The following is an 18,299-nucleotide window of genomic DNA, read 5'->3' as shown; positions in this document are numbered from 1 at the left end:
TAGTTGCTGTCTGAAAGCCAAGCTTCTTTTTTTTTTTTTTTTAATTTAATTTTATTTTTAAACTTTACATAATTGTATTAGTTTTGCCAAATATCAAAATGAATCCGCCACAGGTATACATGTGTTCCCCATCCTGAACCCTCCTCCCTCCTCCCTCCCCATTCCATCCCTCTGGGTCGTCCCAGTGCACCAGCCCCAAGCATCCAGTATCGTGCATCGAACCTGGACTGGCAGCCAAGCTTCTAATCCACCCGTATCTATGTGCTGACTATGACTGTCCCTTGTGAAACACAGGTGGGTGTTGGCACACTCTTTATATTACAAAGAATCACTAAATACAAAGACAATGGCTTGGATAAACACAAAGATTTGAGAAGCAGCAAGAAGTTTGGGCCAGGCTGATGGAGGAGGTTCATCTCCTGCATTTACCTGCACAGAGATCAACACAAAGGTCAAGGAAAATGAAGAAACAGGGAAATATGTTCCAAACAAAGGAACAAAGATAACATCTCCAGAAACCAGTCTAAGTAAAGCAGAGATAAGTGGCTTAGCCCATACAGTGGTATACAAACACACACACACATACACAATGAAATATTATTTAGCCATAAAAAGAAAGAAATTCTTCCATTTGCAAGAACATCAAAGAAACTGCAGGACATTATGCTAACTGCAATAAGCCAGAGAAAGACAAATACTGCTTTGTATCACTTTTATGTGGAATCCAAAAAAAAAGTCAAACTCAAAATTAGAATGTAGAACGGTAGATACCACGATGAGTTGGAGTGACAGAGGAAGGAGCAGAGGTTGGTAAAAAGGGTATAAACTTTCAGCTTTATGATGAATAAGGTCTGATGACTAAAATTGATTATACTACATAGTATAACTGAAACTGGCTTAAAGAGAACTTAAGTGTTCTTACTACTAATAAAAAAAAAGGTAAATATAAGAGGTGATGGATGTGTTAACTGAAGAGAGGGAATCCTTTAAAAATGTATGCATATATCAAGTCATCTCATCATACACTTTAAATATATTACAATGTTATTTGTCAATTAGACATGAATGAAAAAAGAACAAAATGTGTTGAATTCATTACAGCTCTCTGAATTCATATTTCATACAATTTTCTATATAAACTGTACCAAATATTTTATGCCATACATCCAATTTAAGCCAGAGGTATAAACAATCGTTGCAAGTAAAAAGAGAAATCTATTTCAAACTTCATATTTCTTAACTTCAGTCAAGTATTCTCAAAAGATTTCATACTCTTTGAATGCTTCTGAATTTCTAATAATTTTATCTTATAATATTAAGATTCAAGATTAGTATTATGATTTCTTTTCCTAAGGAGTAATAGGAAATATCCCCAGTTCAGTCGTTCAGTCATGTCTGATCTTTGCGACCCCATGAACCTCAACACTCCAGGCCTCCCTGTCCATCACCAACTCCTGGAGCTTACTCAAACTCACGTCCATTGAGTTGGTGATGCCATCCAACCATTTCATCCTCTGTCTTCCCCTTTTCACCAGCCTTCAATCTTTTCCAGCATCAGTCTTTTCCAATGAGTCAGTTCTTCGCATCAGCTGGCCAAAGTATTGGAGTTTCAGCTTCACCATTAATCCTTCCAATGAATATTCGGGACTGATTTCCTTTAGGATGGGCTGGTTGGATCTCCTTGCAGTCCAAGGGACTCTCAAGAGTCTTCTCCAATACCACAGTTCAAAAGCATCAATTCTTTGGTGCTCAGCTTTCTTTTTAGTCCAAACTCTCACATCCATACATGACTACTGGAAAAACCATAGCTTTGACTAAAGCTATGCCATTTCCTTATCCAGGGGATCTTCCCAACACAGCGATTGAACCCAGGTCTCCCACACTGCAGACAGACTCTTTACCATCTGAGCCACCAGGGCATATACCCATCCAATTGTTCCAACAAATTGTAAAAAGATTCTCCTTTCTCCACTGGTTTGCCTTTATACCTTTATTGAAAATTAATAGACCATGTATGTGTGGGTATATTTCTGGACTCTATTCTGTTCCACAGATCTTTGTCTATCTTGATACCAATATCACACTGCTGTGATTACTGTACCTTTATAATATGTTTTGAAATCAAGTAAATCCACTGATGTTCTTCTATTTCAAATTTGAGCAAATTTAGATTCTTTCCATTTTCATTTAAATTTTAGAATCAGTTTATCAATATCTTAAAAAAAAACAGTCTGCTGAAATTTTGATTGAACGTTCATGGTATCTCTGGATAATTCTAAGAGCTGACATCTTAACAATAGTGAGTCTTCTGCCCCATTGACATGGTGTATCTCTGTTTACATCTTTTTTTCCCTTCTTTCATCATTAGTATGTAGTTTTCAGTGTATAGAACTTGCACATTATTGTCAGATTTATGTCTAAGTATTTCATATCTTATGCTTTTTATTATTGGCAATTTTTATTCTTTTAAAGAGTTTTAAGGTTTTTGTTTGTTTGTTTGTTTATTTTATTTTTGGCTGTGCTGGGTCTTCACTGATGTGGGCAAACTTTCTCTAGCTGCGGCAAGTGGGGGCTACTCTTTGTTGAGGTATATGGGCTTTTCAGTGGCTTCCGTTATTGCAGGGCACAAGCTCTAGGCACACAGGCTTCAAGAGTTGAGGCATGCTGGCACAGTTGTGGAGGAAAACTTTTTAACTACACATTAAACTTGTTTAATAGATATAGGGCTATTCAACTTCCTTCTTGAGTGAACTTTGGCAGTTTATGTCTAACAATGAATTTTCCCATTTCACCTGAATTTATTCCTATAAAGTTATTCTTTTGGTATTTGTAGAATCTGTAGCCATCTTATCTCTCTTATTCTTTATATAGGTCATTTGTGTCTTCTCCCTTTTTTTGTTAATCACTTGGACAAGAAATTTATCACTTTGATTAGTCTTTTCAAAGAACTGGTTTTGTTTCCATTTACTTTTCTCTACTATTTTTCTGTTTCCTGTTTCAGTGGAACTCCTTCTGACCTATATTATTTTCTTTCTTCTGCTTACTTTGGGCTTAAGTTTTCTTAATTTTTTCTAGTTTCTTAAGTACTAGAATTTAATTTAGATATATGCTACTTTCATTTTTATTCCATTCAAAATAATTTCTAGCTTCAACATTTTCCTTTGACCTTTGAATTATTTATGAGTCTATTGTTTCATTTCCATATATTTGGGAATTTTCCAGATAACTTTCTAAATGTATTGAGACTTGTTTCAGTTCAGTTCAGGTGCTCAGTCGTGTCCGAGTCTTTGCGACCCCATGGACTGCAGCACACCAGGCTTCCCTGTCCATCACCAACTCCTGGAGCTTACTCAAACTTCTGTCCGTTGAGTCAGTGATGCCATCTGGCCATTTCATCCCCTGTCATCCCCTTCTCCTCCTGCCTTCAATCTTTCCCAGAATCAGGGTCTTTCCAATGAGTGAGTTCTTCACATTAGATGGCCAAAGTATAGAAGTTTCAGCTTCAGCATCAGTCCTTTCAAAGAATATTCAGCACTGATTTCCTTTAGATTGACTGGTTGGATCTCCTTGCAGTCCAAGGAACTCTCAAGAGTCTTCTCCAACAGCACAGTTCAAAAGCATCAATTCTTTGATGCTCAGCTTTCTTTATAGTCCAAATCTCACATCCATATATGACTACTGGAAAAACCATAGCTTTGACTAGACAGACCTTTGTTGGCAAAGTAATATCTCTGCTGTTTAATACGCTGTCTAGGTTGGTCATAGTTTTTCTTCCAAAGAGCAAGTGTCTTTTAATTTCATGGCTGCAGTCACCATCTGCAGTGATTTCGGAACCCCCAAAAATAAAGTCTCTCACTGTTTCCATTGTTTCCCCATCTATTTGCCATGAAGTGATGGGACCGGATGCCATGATCTTAGTTTTCTGAATGTTGAGCTTTAAGCCAACTTTTTCACTCTCCTCTTTCACTTACACCAAGATGCTCTTTAGTTCTTCTTCACTTTCTGCCATAAGGGTGGTATCATCAGCATATCTGAGGTTATTGATATTTCTCCCAGCAATCTTGATTCCAGCTTGTGCTTCTTCCAGCCCAGCGTTTCTCATGATGTACTCTGCATATAAGTTAAATAAGCAGGGTGACAATATACAGCCTTGACATACTCCTTTCCCGATTTGGAACCAGTTTGTTGTTCCATGTCCAGTTCTAACTGTTGCTTCCTAACCTGCATACAGATTTCTCAGGAGGCAGGTCAGTTGGTCTGGTATTCCCATGTCTTTAAGAAGTTTCCAGTTTGTTGTTATCCACACAGTCTAAGGCTTTGGCGTAGTCAATAAAGCAGAAGTATATGTTTTCTGGAACTCTTTTGCTTTTTTGATGATCCATCGGATGTTGGCAATTTGATCTCTGGTTCCTCTGACTTTTCTAAATGGAAGTTCTCAGTTCATGTACTATTAAAGCCTGTTTTGTGAGACTTGTTTTGTGGCCCAAATATGGGCAATTTGGTAAATGTTCTCTGTGCACTTGAAAAGAATGCTTTGGTAGAATGTTCTAGAACTGTCAACTAGGTCAAATTGGTTGATAGTATTTTTCAAGTCTTCCATCTTCTTGCTGACTTTCTATACCAAATGTTGAACAAAGACATTGAAATCTTCATGTACAATTGTGGATTTGTCTCTTTCACCTGCAGCTTTTCCAGTTGCTCCACTGTTTTGTCCTATTATCAGAGAAATTTTCAGGTCATCCTTATCATTTTTCCTTTTAGTATAACATATCTTTTTTTTCTTTGTCATCCTTTCCATTATTTCTATGTAATATGTCTTTTTCCTCTTCTTTGCCTGATTTTAGGATTTCTCTCTATCATTAGTGTTGAGCAATTTCATTTTGATGTGTTGGTATAGTTTTTTCTGTATTTTTGTACTTAGGATGTGCTATGCTTTATGGATCTATGTACTTATAGCTTTCATCAAATTTGGAAACTTTCCAGCCATTATTTCTTCAGATATTTGCTCTGCCTTTCCTCTTCATTAAGCTGCCTGAAGTTGCCCCATAGGTCAACGCCACGCTATTCAATTATTTTTTGTTTGTTTATCCCAGTGTTTCATTTTGGATATTTTCTATTGCTGTATCTTCAAATTCACTAATCTTTCTTCTGAAATATCTAATCTTCAAGTTAATTCTATCCACTTGCTTTTTCTTCTTAGAAATTGTGGTTTTCTCCATCAGGAATTTGATTTGAATTTTGTATCTTACAAGTCTCTACTGAACTTTTTCAATCTATGGAACACAATGTTGTCAACTATATTTCCATCATTACCTACTAATTCTGCATAATTTTTTAATCGATTGATTTTTCTCCTCACTATTGGTATCATTTTCTGTTTCTTTGCCTGCCTGATAATTTTTGATTGGTGTAAGACATATATTTTATCATGCCAGTCACTAGATATTTTTGTTTTTCTGTAAGTATTAAACTTTGTTCTGGAATGCAGTTAAGTTACTTGGAAACAATTTGATCCAATCAAGTTCTTACTTTTAAGGTATGCTGAGTGATATCAGAACATTTAATCTAAGGTTAATTATTCCTCAGTAATGAGGCAAACTTGGAAGGAAAGTTATGACCATCCTAGACAGCATATTCAAAAGCAGAGACATTACTTTGCCAACAAAGGTCTGTCGAGCCAAGGCTATGGTTTTTCCAGTGGTCATGTATGGATGTGAGAGTTGGACTATAAAGAAAGCTGAGCACTGAAGAATTGATGCTTTTGAACTGTGGTGTTGGAGAAGACTCTAGAGATTCCCTTGGACTGCAAGGAGATCCAACTTGTCCATCCTAAAGGAGATCAGTCCTGCATGTTCATTGGAAGGACTGATGTTGAAACTGAAACTCCAATACTTTGGCCACCTGATGCAAAGAGCTGACTCATTGTAAAAGACCCTGATTCTGGGAAAGATTGAGGGCAGGAGGAGAAGGGGACGACAGAGGATGAGATGGTTGGATGGCATCATTGACTCGATGGACATGGGTTTGGGTGGACTCCAGGAGTTGGTGATGGACAGGGAGGCCTGGCGTGCTGCACTTCATGGGGTCGCAAAGAGTCAGATACGACTGAGCGACTGAACTGAACTGAACTGAATGAAGCAAACCCCTCCTGAGTTTTCTATCCAATGCCCTATGAAGAATGAGTTTTCCAGCCTAACTGGCAGGTACCATCTACATTCCTGTGTCAGTGCTAGTCATTGTTTTCTCTGACACTCAAGTGATACTTCCTCAGGATCAAATATTTTCCTCAAACTCATGTGCCTAACAGTACTCTTTTGAATATTTAAATGGAACTCTTCCTCAGATCTCTACACTCTCTTCCTTGCTTCCCTCTCGCCTCTCGCACTCTGTACCCTGAACTCTTGCCTTTTTGATTCCCTTATACCCTAGCTCCATCTCTCCTGCTCAGACAGTACACTCTGCCTGGGTTCCCTCTACCTGTACTATGGCCAGAAAACTCTCTCAAGGTGATGAACTGAGGCAGTTCACCACACTCACACCATTAGTTTTCCATCTCTCGAGCACCATCATCCAACAGTGTCTGACACTCGGTATTTCTCACATAGTTCATCTTTTTTCTAGTTATTGCACATGGAAGGGTAAATCCAGCCCCTGTAACCCCATTTTAGTTGGAAGCAGAAGTTGTAAAAGTATATGTAATTGTTAAAGTGTTCAAACTTGTTTTTTAAATTATGTATATGAATTTCTGAACTCAGATATCTTTTTATGCACAGGGATGTATACTATCTCTAGGTATGAAAACAGTTTCTTTTAGGGAAACATACTTAAATCATTCATGTGTAAGGAACCCACTATAAAATTATCTGATATTCCTGCCCAATTACTTCATTCTTTTTTTTTTAATGGAAGTATAACTGACTTACAATATTATATTAGTTCCAGGTGTACAGCATACTGATTCAATATTTTATAGATTAAACTCCATTAAAAGTTATTACAAAACAATGACTATTATTTCCCTGTGCTGTACAAAAGATTTTTATTGCTTATTTGTTTTATACACCCAACCACATCATTCTTTAATGAAGCTGTGAAAAGAATTGTCCATTCAACAGGTACTCAGCCTTCTTAAGCTAAGTTCTTTACTAAAGATTTGAGAACAAGACCAGACAAACTGGCCACTCCCTATGGGGCCCTATCCTTTGAATTCAGGAGAACAAAAAAACCAATCTCCTTAAGAACATATTTAAGCACAGTTTTAACTATTTCCTATCAACAAGATTTTTTTATACCCCTAGGGTGCAAGGAGATCCAACCAGTCCATTCTGAAGGAGATCAGCCCTGGGATTTCTTTGGAAGGAATGATGCTGAAGCTGAAACTCCAGTACTTTGGCCACCTCATGCGAAGAATTGACTCATTGGAAAAGATTCTGATGCTGGGAGGGATTGGGGGCAGGAGGAGAAGGGGACGACAGAGGATGAGATGGCTGGATGGCATCATGGATTTGATGGACGTGAGTCTGAGTGAACTCTGGGAGTTGGTGATGGACAGGGAGGCCTAGCGTGCTGCGATTCATGGGGTCACAAAGAGTTGGACACGACTGAGCGACTGAACTGAACTGAACTGAACTGAGGGTATTCTCTTAGGAAGAAGAAAATTAAAGGGATTTTCCACGTTTAATACACCATCTGTCTTATCATTTGAAAGTTTCTCACATATTTTTAGCATAAAAAAAGAATACATTTGACATGGAAAAGTGTAACTAGAACATTTTAAAGCAAGCAAATGACTGTGAAAACTCTAGTGTCTCCCTGTGTTTTCAAAATTCAATATGTGAACAAAAGAAAGAAAAAGAAACCCATCTCACCTAGCTAAGGAAGAACGTAAGCAAAGGGCATCACCTCTTTCCTTCAGGAGAGTAGAATTTCAAAGCCTTATAATTCGGTAGGGAGGAGTGGGGAGGGGAGAGGAGTCAACTGACACCCTTAATGTTAATTGGAGATTTGGGAAGGTATGGATGAGAAAACTGGCCATCCACTGCTTTTCCCTGTATTTCTTCTTTTCCTTCTTCCTTTTTTATCATAAAGTTTCATCGTTTGTGTTCTAAGATATTACCAGTAACTTGTATAATAAGTAAGATGATGCAGGCTAATGATTCATTTTTATCCTTATTATATACATACACACATGTGTATGTGCATACACATGTATAAATTATTGCTGATATTTCAATCCAACACTTGGAATTACAAGGATCTGATACATTTTTCACACTGGAAATGAGATTATTTTTATAAAAATTTCCTATGAATTTTGACAAACATTAGTTTGAAACTTTGTGACATCATTCAAATACATGCTATAAGTCAATGAGTTTAGTTTTTTTTAAGAGTAAAACAGGGCATTATCAATGAGAGGTGTGTCTGGAATCATAGATGGTTATCAGTAACCATAACAACTTTAGGGAGGAAGGCTTGCACCCAAGAATGGGGCAGCAGCAGCTGTGTTTGAAACCAGAGCATGGGATATTGAAGGACACAGTGTCATGCTTGATTTGCTTAGAAAACATCTCATTGCTAGCAGTTCTATTAGAAAATGAATTTAACACATTCAACCGAAATCTGAATCATCTGAAATCCCTTCCATCCATACCTCATCTCCCATCTAAGAGAAAAATAGTAATTTCAATCAGAATAAGTAAGTTACTAAGAATTCATGTAAAATCAGTATTAACCAGGGAGTAGGTTACATGATCTGTATTCAACAATATAAAACTTCTGAAAGCAGTTTACATTTATAGATCTCTTCCATAGTGCCTACCATTAAGTCTTATACCTTGGAGGCATAACCAAATGATTTTAGGCAAAATGTGTATTCATAACCAAATGGTGGATGATATTTTTTTAATTGAACAAATCCCAAAGCTGGGGATTAGAGAATTAAAGAAATTATGAGTTACTTAAATATTTTTTAATTGGAAAATAAGGTTTTTATTTTATTTTTTAAATTACTTAATTTATTTTAATTGGAGGCTAATTACTTTACAATATTGTGGTGGTTTTTGCCATACATTGACATGAATCTGCCACAGGTGTACACATGTCCCCCATCCTGAACACCTCTCCCACCTCCCTCCCCATCCCATCCCTCTGGGTTGTACCAGGGCACCAGCTTTGAGTGCTCTGTTTCATGCACTGAACTTGGATGGCGATCTAGTTCACATATGGTAATATACATGTTTCAATGCTATTCTCTCAAATCATCCCACCCTTGCCTTCTTCCACAGAGTCCAAAAGTCTGTTCTTTATATCTGTGTCTCTTTTGCTGTTTCACATATAGGGTCATCTTTACCATCTTTCTAAATTCCATATATATGTGTTAATATACTGTATTGGTGTTTTTCTTTCTGACTTACTTCACTCTGTATAATAGGCTCCAGTTTCATCCACCTTGTTAGAACTGACTCAAATGTGTTCTTTTTAATAGCTGAGTAATATTCCATTGTATATGTACCACAACTTTCCATTCATCTGCTGCTGGGCATCTAGGTTGCTTCCATTTCCTAGCTATTGTAAACAGTGTTGTAATGAACAATGGGGTACAGGTATCTCTTTCAATATTTTTAAGAGAGTTTCCCTCTGGACCTTAATGAACTTAACAACATTAAAACTGGTCAGTCTTACAGCATTCTTCAAGGTTTATAATAACATCTCAGAATCCTTTCTGAGAGGGTAGATTATGTACCAGTGCCTGGTATGCTGTAGGTACTTACTAAATGTTGATCATACTGAATATTCAGTGAGTGAATACCCTTTAAGAGCAAGGACTATAGCTTTCAGGCCCTAGCCCTTTACTATCATTAGTAAGATGACAGTCATTGAAGATTTTCTAGAAGCTAAGAAAAAATCACATAAAAACTTAATTTCATAATCCATTCCTATTACTTTTAAAATAACAAAATCCATATAGAGTTCCAAAAATAAAGCTACATATTTCATTAAGGCATTTAATATTCATTCACACCTTCATTTGTTTACCAAATATTACCGAGCTTCTATTAAACACAGCACATTATATTTCAATACTATGTCCTGTGAATGGGGCTTCCCTGGTGGCTCAGTGGTAAAGAATCTGCCTGCAATGCAGGAGATGTGGGCTCAATCCCTGGGTGGGGAAGAGCCCTAAAAGGAGGAAATGGCAACCCACTCCAATATTCTTGCCTGGGAAATCCCATGGACAGAGGAGCCTAGCAGGCTACAGTCCATAAGGTCACAAAGAGTCGGACATGACTAAGCAGAAATGACCTTATGTCCTGTGAATACAAAATTAAAGAGATGGTTGTTACCAGCAAAAAGTTCACTGTTGACTGAAGAGACACACTGAAACTAATAATTATGATACCTATGGGGAACAGACCAGAAAGCACACATGTACTAGATGCAAAGAAGGAGTGACTGAGTACAGATAGGGAAATCAGAAACTTTATTAAAGTAGGAGTGGAATTGGGAGGATGAAATTCCTGAGCTGAGGCTTTAGAAATAATATAACTCTGTTCATGAAAAAATATATAATGTAAAAAGTCTGCAATATTATAAAATACCTGCATCTAAAAATCCTATGTTATCTTAAAAAGGAGGTGGGGAAAAAATGATAAAAGAGAGTAAATTAAAATTAAATACCATATATCAAATAGGAACATTCAAATATAGTATTTTAGCATTTTACTCAATGTTGAAAAAGAGCTGAATAGAGATTAAACATAACTCTGGATAATTTAAAGCAAACCATTTTGCAAAAATTATACCTTCCAAACAGGTGGAGGATATATAAACAAAGTAGTCCATACAGTAAAAAAAGACGAATTATTTTTTTTAATTTTTAAGACATAAAGTTTAAAGGAACATCAGCAAGGGAAGTACAGAAAAGTAGAAAGCAAAGGAAAATATAACAAAAATATTAATTCAAGTTTGCAAGCATTAAATGGATAATCAGTCTGTTTTAAAAAGACTTACAGGACTTCTCTGGTAGTCCAGTGGCTAAGACTCCCTGCTCCCAGGGCAGAGGTTTGGGTTCAATCTCTGGTCAGGGAACTAGATACCACAGGCTGAAACTAAAGATCCCAAGTGTTGCAAATAAGACCTGGTGCAGCCAAATAAATAAATACATAAATATTTTTAAAAATAAATTTTAAAAAAGACTTACTTGAATCAAAAAAATCCAACTAGCTCTTTATAAGAAACACACCTAAAATAAAGTATTGTAAATATCTGAAAAGGAAGAACAAATATAAATTATGCAAATGCAAAATAAATTAACAGAAAAAATAGAGATAAAAATCAAATACTTTAGAAGAGAGAAATTTTAACAAGATAAAGGGTAAATTTACAATACACACAGAAAAGTGACATACACTTGTATGCCCTAAATTGTTTCATTAAATACTGTGAAATATGGGAGAAATGGGCAAAATCACTATTGTTAGCATTGACAGCTGTTCTTGAACAGATCAAAATTCAGAAGCATTAAATTTATCTTTCAACACACCACAGTGAATTCAACATTGCTTTAGAAATTCAAGTCAAAGTAGGAAAATTGTTTTTTACAGAAGAAAGGAATTATTGAATTTAGAAAAAGCTATTAAAGTTTCAAAAGGCAAGCCTCGAATAGTCAAAAATAAACATAAATGTAAACGATAATATAATTAATAAGGTTGATTTCATACAGATACACATATGCATGCATGCACACCCATATGTGTACACATCAGACTGTATACTCCATTGCTCATAGAATATATGGAAGGAGTAACAATCGTATGTTGGAACTTAAAACTGCAATAAAGCGGAACCAAAGCAACAATCAAAAGTATAATAAACTATTTTCTGAGTTGAAGAAAGCACTCCATATGTAGACTGAAAGGCCACACATGTTCCAGATTAAACCACCGATAAAAGTACCCATACTTACATACATATCAGCAAAGTTTTGGAATGCAGACCTAGAAAATATTACAAAACTAATCCAAAGTGAGAAAACAGGTGTCCTACAGTGGACATAAATATGGTATCTCTCAGCCTTCTCTACAACTGTGAATTCCTAAAAGAGTGGGAAAATGGCAAGACTGATTCCAAATTCCATATGCAGTGAAATGGATATAAAGACAACAGATATTGTCAGAGAAACAAAAGAGATCTGAAAATGTCCCAAACATACTCCCTTCTTGAAGGTATTATTAAGTAATATTTCATTTCATCTTCATATCATCCCTACAATATAGCTCTTTCAAGTATTATTTCATTTCATCTTCATATAATCCCTACAATATAGCTCTTTGGTGCCACTTAAAAAAGAAGAAAATAAGCTTAGATTAAGTAGCTTCTCCAAGATCACATATATAATATGAGATGCGGTCAAGATTTCAACCAAGTCTGTTTGGTGACAAAGTCCTTGCTCTTATTGGTTAGTTCTGATAATTTCTTTAAATAGTTATTAGGATATCTTTCCATCAAAACATCAGGCCAAAAAAGACAAAGATTTCAGACTATTCAAGAACTCCCTAATCACCCCCATAGTCTTCTAATTGTATGCCTTTCATGGCACCCATCTTCATCACCTTCCTTTTACTTATCTTCTTTTGAATATCATCTGGATAGAATTAGGCATGGCATGTATCATCAATTAGGCACATTCTTCTGATTTATATTGTTTCTTCCTTCAAATACTATTCCCAGTCCTCTTCCTTTCTCTCCTACATGAGCAGCACTCTATTTTTTGTCTTTGCTTTCAATTTATCTTCCAAATAATTATATTCATGGCCTCTACAAATTCCTCATCGATTGTTCCTTTTTGTCCCTTAGGAAGCTTTGTTTTGTTTTATCTTAAGCACATGGTTCATATTTGCCTGGAAAATCTTTCTGTATCTCATTTTTTTTTCAATTTAGTTACCTAACTTGCCAAACGTAATAATGAAAAAGGCTCTTTTGACACCAGACGTTGAACACCAGCTCTCTACTGCTTCTTAATAGAGGGTGAGAGGAGACCAGAAAACAAAACAGGTGAAATTATGAACATGGACTTTTCATCCTACTGCCTAGATTGAAAGTAACAGTAATAATCTACAAATCTGGGAAATATATATATAAAGTGAAACCAGGAAACTTTTCTTTGTGGTGTTTAATAATGTTGCCTTATAATATTTGAAAATTACTAGGAAGAATAGAAAAATAGAAATATTCTAAAACATATTTTCAGTAATTTTATAACTTCTGCATCTCCATTTATGAAAAGTTAGCCTCATTGCCTTCCTCAAAATGCTCTGTTTCACAAGATCTTTTTTGTAATAGAAATTAATTAGTTTCTATTTCATTGTCCTTCATTGAATCATTTATTAAAGTGTGTTATTTATTAGAGCTAGTTGTGTTTGAACTTAGCTCCCAGCTGAATTGTTAAACATCTTTGCCATTTCTAATACAGGGCCTTGCACATAGGTGTCCAATTAACATTTGCATAATTGAATACATTAGCACATAAAAATATCTTTATGCATTTTATGACTTTAAATCATTGATGATACGACTGTCATGACGGAAAAAAAGGGGTGATTAAGACAATATATGCCAATACATTCTGAGATCAAAGATAAGTGTAACATATAACATAGTATCAGGATGTTATGATTTTTATTACTCTCTTTATATTAATCAACAAAACAAAACCACTTCCAGCTTCTACAAAATTACTTTGCTTTGAAAGTACTTATCTCTCTTTAGCAAACCAATCCCTTTATTCTTGTTTGTACTCATTTTACAATTCAGCATATTATAATATTGCTATCAACTAATGCCTATGTTCTCCTAAAACTCATATGTTGAAATCTAACCCTCAGTGTGATGGCATTTGGAGGTAGGACATTTGGGAGGTGACTAGGTCATGGGCATGGAATCTTTATGAATGGTATTAGTATCCTCATAAAAGAGACCCCCAAAACTCCCTAACCCCTTCTGCTCTGAAAGGACACAGTCAGAAGATGGCTATCTATGAACCAGGAAACAGGGCCTCACCAGACACCAAATTTGCCAGCATCTTCAGCTTAAACTTGTCAGCCTCCAGATTGAGATATAAATGTTTGGTACTACACCACCCAGTATTTTGTTAGACCAAGACAAGTATATAAAATGTTTGCATCATCCATTGTAAATATTTAATATATGGAATTTCCAGTGATGTGAAACCTTACTTTATACTTCCATGAATTTTACAAAGCTCTCCCATCATGATTTCTTTACAAGAATTTTCAGCACTTATGCAAATGAAGGTAATACTTTGAAACCTTTGTGTTATTTGATTTTATTGTAAATAAGCAATTTCAATAGAACTTAGAGCAGATTTCTTTGCTATAAAGTTATCTTTCTACATCTCCAGTACATTTTAAGGAAAGATTGTCATGTTCAAATTGTTACTGATTTCATCCTTAAGTACAGATTGCAGATGAAACACATGCACAGATTCATCACAGAGGAACAGAGACCTAAACACCCCTCTCCAATTTTGTTAATTAGCAGATGAGCCAGATGTTTAAATAAACATGTGTGTCTTGAGACATTGCCCAAAGTTCAAGATAACCTAGTCTATGTAGAATTGTAGGAGTGTATGCTTTTATCAACAAATACCACTTCATATGGTCCTGCTTAGAACCTGTCTCTGATGATACATGGGGAGAATTGTAGCTTTTTTGGAAATAAAATACTGAAGAAGAAAAAAAGAAGTAGAAATAGTTTGAAATTAAGATTCCAAGTCATTCTGAACTTTAATAGAATAAACCAAAACTTTTAGCATTACACAGTAAACAGGAAGGGAGGGTAGACTATCAGTCTTGCTAAATTGCTTCAGTCTCTTTGCGACTGTAGCCACCAGGCTCCTCTATCCATGGGATTCTCCAGGTAAGAATACTAGAGTGGGTTGCCATGACTTTCTCCAGAGGATCTTCCTGACCCAGAGATAAAACCCACGTCTATTATGTCTCCTGCACTGGCAGGTGAGTTCAAGTGAAAAATAATGGCTAAATAATGGCTAAATCCAACCAGGAGATGGGAAGCTGGGTCTCTGTACTGAAGACTGTTAGTATCATTCAGGAGAGACCTTGGGAGACTTTGAGCTTAGAAACCATAAAAAAACAGGAAATCCTCAGGTATAAGTGCTATTCAAAATTTTTACTTCTTTGAATGACTCTCAGGCAGTTTATGTCTGTTCAGGCCTTTCCAAAGAAGGCTCTTAACTGAAACTGAATCAAAATTCTCACATTGTATTCTTCACTTCACCCTTCTCTGAGCTTCACTGTGAAGTCTTTCTTCACAAAAGCAAAGCCTGAAAAAGTTTGCCTCTCCTGAGGCATGGTTATGCTTCCTCTGATCTGATAATGAAAATTAACTCACTGATCAAGACTCCCTTTTCCCTCAGAGCCAATCCAAGACTGAATAATAGTAACTATTTTAGAATCTAATCACCTGCATATATCTTTTCTACAGTTGACTTTCTACTTCTGCTTATGTTTCCCTTCCTCCTTATTTTCTATGTCTACTTTATCATTATTATAAATATGTGTTCCCACTGTAAGATGATTCAAATCCTCTGTGGATCAAGGTGGTGAATAAGTAAGGAACTAAATGAATACTTATGATCTGTCTCTTTAATACCTTGATCCACCTATTAATTTCTTTATCCTCTGTCCCAAGGCATCCTTTCCTCAATAAATGTCTCCACTGTCTACCCAGATCTCATGCCAAAAACCTAAGAATTATCTATAATTCTTCTCTTTTCATCATCCTTCATATACAATTCATCAGTAAATTCTATTGGCTCTTCCTCTTCAGTACATCCTGTGTGATTTTTTGGATTTCCTTCTCCAGTATTCTTGCCTGGAGAATCCCATGGACAGAGGACATGACTGAAGCAACTGAGCATATATGCACACACATCTATCTGTATCACTTCTTGCCTGGTATACCATCTCTCTTCTGGAGTGCAAAAAAATTACTAATTCTCTATTACTCCCCTCATATTCTACTACAATAATTTTAAGACTTAAAATTTTTAGTGTTGTTTTAGGTGCATGGCAAAATTGAGAAGAACATACAGAGATTCCCACATACCTCCTACTCCCACATATGCCTAGCCACTCCCATTCTCAACATTCCCCACCAGAGTGTTACACTGTTACAAGTGATGAACCTACATTAACAGGACATCATTACCCAAGGGCCATAGTTTACATTAGGGTTCACTTTTGCTGTTGTAGGTTCAATGAGTTTGGACAAATGTTTAATGACATGTATCCACCATTAGTGTCATACAGAGTATGTTTACTGCCCCCAGATCCTCTGTGCTCCACCTATTCATCCTTCCCTCCACTCCTGACTCCTGGCAACCACTGGTCTTTTTGCTTCTCCATAGTTTTGCTTATTCCAGATTCTCATATAGTTAGAATCAACTTTTCAGACTGACCTCTTTCACTTAGTAATAGGTATTTAAGGTATCTCCATGTCTTTACATGGTTTGATAGCTCATTTCTTTTTAATGCTGGGTAATAAACCACTGTCTGGAAGTACCACAGATTATTTATCCATTCTACTTCCGGAAGGACATCTTGGCTGCCCCCAAGTTCTGGCAACTATGTATAAAGCTGCTATAAATATTTTTGTGCAGGGTTTTGTATGGATGTACGTTTTCAATTCCTGTGAGTAAAAATACCAAGGAGTGTGATGGCTAGATAGTATGGTAAGAATAGTTTTGTGAGAAACTGCCAAACTGTCTTCAAACTGGCTGTGTCATTTTGCATTCCCACCAGCAATGAATGAGAGTTCCTGTTGCTCCACACACAATTATGTTTTTAATATTATGATCTTTTAAAATATAAAGCATATATTCCTCTCTGCTGTTTAATATCCTTCCAATTGGTTCTATTGCCCTTTAAATAAACTCAAAGCTTCTTTCTCGGGTCAACAAGGTACCTCATAATCTGGCCACTGCCTATGTCTGTCCTTCTAGTCACAACAGCCTCAGAGCATGCAGGTCATCCTTCTTTATCCTCAGACATGCCAAGCTTATTCTCATTTTCCCACTTACCATTGCCTCTGGCCAGATCACTCTGCCCCATAACGTCTCAAGGCTGCCTTCTGCTTTCAGGTCTTGCCAACCCATCTCAATCACTACCTTCTCAGAGATGCTTTTCCTCACCACACCACTACCCCCACCAGCATCACTATCAGACTCACATTGCCATCTCCCATCACAGGTCACCTCCAACTTCAGCTTTATTTTCTTCATTGTACTTATCTGCATTTATGTCTTATTATATTTGTTTATTACTTATCTTCTGCCTTCCAATATAAGTTTCTTGAAAAAAGGGCCTTGTCTTTCGTGAGTATGGTTTCATCTCCATATCTAAAAGCACATATACGAGGTGCTCAATAAATATTTATTGAGCTAATGAATATTTAATGTTTCTTAAATATAAAGCTCAACTTCTTGAATCAAGCAAATGAGAAATTGTAAAGAATAGTCAGACACATTGCCTTTTAAGAACGAAGGTCTATTTGGAGGGACAAGTTAAATACATACAACACAAATAGAAAAACAAAGACAGTATAGGGAGGGCAAACACTGTGCCATTGTAAATGAGCATGGCAAGTTCAATGTACAGTGGAGAAAAGCAGCCTGTATCAAATTTCTGGTGGCCCGGGATTTGCTGTTCCTTGAATGCTAGACGGAAAAGTATGGAGATAATCTTCTAGTGTCCTATCCTGTACCTAAAGGTAGCCAGACTACATGTATCAAAACCCTGGATCTGTCTTTTATTTTCTGGCTTTATTTCTCTATTCTTATTTTCAGTAGTTATAAAACAAGAATAATGATAATGAACTCATTCACTCAACGTGTTGACAGCATCAATCAGGCATTAATCTACAAGTAGTTTACTCTTTCACTTCAAAAGGCAAGGGTCCTATTCTCATTGAACTTCCTTTCAAACAGAATAATATTATAACAAATATGCATTTATTATATGAGATAATGCATGGAAGTGCTTGGCACAGTACCCACTTCTTAATAACCACTCAAAAATTTAACTTTTATAATATTTATTAGGTAACACTTTGGTTCTGGAGAAGGAAAAATGTTGAAAGTAGTGTTTTAGAAAGAATAGCCTATTAGCAAGAAATAGAAATTATTACAAAGGATTGAGATCAGAGGCCAAGAAACCAGGGATGATTTCTGTAATTTTTATGGTCTCCTAACATTCTGC

General features: G+C 36.2%; 1 long non-coding RNA gene across 1 annotated transcript in view; it reads right to left on the bottom strand.

The window, feature by feature from the left end:
* LOC129650489 (uncharacterized) overlaps positions 1–11,060 on the bottom strand; it is a 128,952-nt gene extending 117,892 nt beyond the window's left edge. The window contains exon 1 of the long non-coding RNA XR_008713795.1: positions 11,014–11,060. This is a non-coding gene — a long non-coding RNA (uncharacterized LOC129650489). The remainder of the gene's footprint in view (positions 1–11,013) is intronic.
* Positions 11,061–18,299: the final 7,239 nt, after the last annotated feature.

Source organism: Bubalus kerabau, chromosome 1 (genome assembly GCF_029407905.1).
Source record: "Bubalus kerabau isolate K-KA32 ecotype Philippines breed swamp buffalo chromosome 1, PCC_UOA_SB_1v2, whole genome shotgun sequence".
NCBI lineage: Eukaryota > Metazoa > Chordata > Mammalia > Artiodactyla > Bovidae > Bubalus > Bubalus kerabau.
Note: the sequence above shows the minus strand (reverse complement) of the source record. Positions and strands in the feature narration are given on the sequence as shown.